Source organism: Dermacentor silvarum, chromosome 4 (genome assembly GCF_013339745.2).
Source record: "Dermacentor silvarum isolate Dsil-2018 chromosome 4, BIME_Dsil_1.4, whole genome shotgun sequence".
Classification (NCBI taxonomy): Eukaryota; Metazoa; Arthropoda; class Arachnida; order Ixodida; family Ixodidae; genus Dermacentor; species Dermacentor silvarum.
Window position 1 is genome coordinate 183,961,933 of NC_051157.2, and position 2,743 is coordinate 183,964,675.

Below are 2,743 nucleotides of genomic sequence, written 5' to 3' on the forward strand. Positions count from 1 at the left end.
CCTGAAGACGCTTGCGGACAACTGCCCCGGGAAAAAGAAAACCTCCGACGTACCACACGAGCTCTTATACCTCCGTGTGGGTCAGACCTCCCTGGTGGGTTAACCCGCCGAGAGGAGGTTACGTTACGGAGGCTGCGTGTCGGGGTCGCACTCACCCCGTCTGTGACCGCTCTCTGGGCACAACAGTACCACGGTCCCTATGATACATCGTGCCCATTTTGTGACACTACGATTCAAAATGTGACAGTGACACACCTATTATGGACGTGCTCAGGAGTTCACCTAAGCCGTCTCCGCCACCTACGGGCAACAGGCCTTCGGCCTGGCCGCCCACCCGACCTTGAACGTTGGATTCATGGACCGTATCATCGTTCACTTCTGGATTTTTTACATGAATCAAGTCTGTTCGTGTATTTTTTATATGCTTTGTATTATGCCTAAGGGCAAGCTTTCGAATTAAAAAAAAAGCAAGTTTCACTGTATTATAGAGGTTCCTAGGCACTAAACACTTTCGTGACACGCGCAATTTCAATCATGAACCACAAAGCTGGCACGTCCTGTCGCCAGCAGCAACATCGACGCAACATGGGTGCCATGTGCGATTTGGTTATCGGCTGCTACGCATCGAAGTGTCCTTTTTTTTATTGCGATAGCAATTATATGGACACTCCAAAGCAGATTTCTGCCGTCGGCGTCGCCGTCGGCGTCGTCGTCGCCGTTGCCGTCGCCGTGAGGTTCCGTATGACGTCAATGGAGATGAAATCGTCGCCGCGCGCCGCCGAACGCTGTATGTGCGAGTGAAAGGGCGCGAGGGACGCGCGCTTTCACGGTGAGTGAACCCACGGCGGAGAACAAACGCGCGTTCTGAGCCGTGCTCCGGCTGCAGAAGTAGGCGTCTCTTTCCTCCTTTACAATCACCATATATGTAGAGCAAAGGCGCCTTCTTCCGACGCGCGAAAGGCCGTGTGGGGGAGGGGGAGGGAAGGGAGGCGACGTTTAGCTGCGGCACCAAGTGCCTATTTATATCAGAGGCTCCGGCAACAGTCACCAACGCCGCACGCATTTTGTGCCAACGCGGGCAAAACGCCGACGGCGTCGACAACAGTTCTGCGTGTTGCCGGTGCTGCTGCATGTCCAAGTTTATACAGCTGATAAAGCTACTATTATTACTCCGTATAGCTCTCTACAAATTTGCTATCGCAATTGATGCTTCGCCTTTCAGGTGAAACTGCGACAATTTTTTTTCATCCCTCGTCGCTTTTGAGTTTTAGGATGCGTAGCGGTTTCTGTTAAAAGCTTCAGCGGAGACCATCTGGAGACCGTGTAGTGCACTAACACATACCTGTTGAACTAATAATGTTCCTTTGAAAGCTCTATGCTCCTTAACTTCAAGGAACTTTTGGTACGTCCGTGTGATTGGAGTATAAATCTGTCGATAGTACGTTCCGATGTTTTACGAAAACATTCTGTAACAATGCTGTAAACAGACATAGGCCAGCGTGGGAGCAAATCGATTGTCGTCTATATACTCGCGGACAACTTTCTGTGAAGGGAAAGCTTCGGAGTCAAAGTGTTCTCAAGCGATAGAGCTTCTGGAAAAAAAAAAAAGGTACCGCACTTTCATACGCGTTAGTTTGATCTGGACAAGAGAAAGCATAAATGCCTTGTCCACAACAGTTAAATAAGAGAAAGCACACCACCGAATGTTAAAGTCGACTTATTTTGCGGCTTTTCGCTTTTGCGTCTGGACAAACGCGAAACCGTCGCAAGTGGAGCTGCGTCGATTTCAGCGCCTGTTCCGAGAAACCAAAAGCGCTGCCAAATGCTGTCGGACTACTTGGCGCAGTAACACGTGTGCAGAAGCTCCGCCCCCATATAGCTTTCCGTTCATTGCCACAGAAAGTAGTCCGCGAGTACAGCGAATTCCTGCCTCTTGTTATGACACAACAAACTTGAATCCTGACTGGAGTTTTCAAGAGAGAGAGAGAGAGAGAGAGAGAGAGCTTTATTTTCGTGTTGGGTGGTGTGGTGAAAAGGCCCTCAGTCCAGATCCTCGCTTGCGGCATTCTTCAGTGCAGCACTGATAAACGCCGCAAGGCACCTTCGGTCGTCAGCGCTGGTGACTTCTGTCAGCCACCCGGCATGGGGCTTAAGGGAGAGATTTGTAGGGGCAGGCCGGGGAGGGGGCGGTGGTCCACAGGAACAGAGGATATGGGATGTGTTTGGGTGTTCGCCACAGTGTCGGAAGGGTGGTGGATCCTCAGGTAAGAGCCCGCGGGAGGTGCATTCGCGCTGGAGTAGGGAATGCTTCACTCTGTGCTTCACGGATGAGTACACCCTGATCACGGGTGAGCACTTTGCGAAGCTTACGGAACTTTCGTCTTGCCTCTTGATAAGACCGCAGAAGCAGAGGAGCCCGCCTTGTGGTCTGGGCTGGTTGCGGAATGTCGGGCGCCTGGTTCAGAGTCTCGCAGGCGAGCTGATTAGCTCTTTCATTTCCCGGCATCCCGTCATGACCAGGTATCCAGATGACTTATAAAGGCACCTGTAGGTTCTCTTGTATATAAGTGTGGAAATGTACGTCCGGGACATCGTCGTGCAACAATTTCCTGCAAGCTGCCATGGAGTCAGTAAATATGATTCGTGGGTAGGCTGAGTTGCTAGGGGGCATATGTTTGATCGCGATAGCGATAGCCGTCAGCTACCCTAAGGTCGGATCTGTCTCTGGGAGTACCGCAGTCTG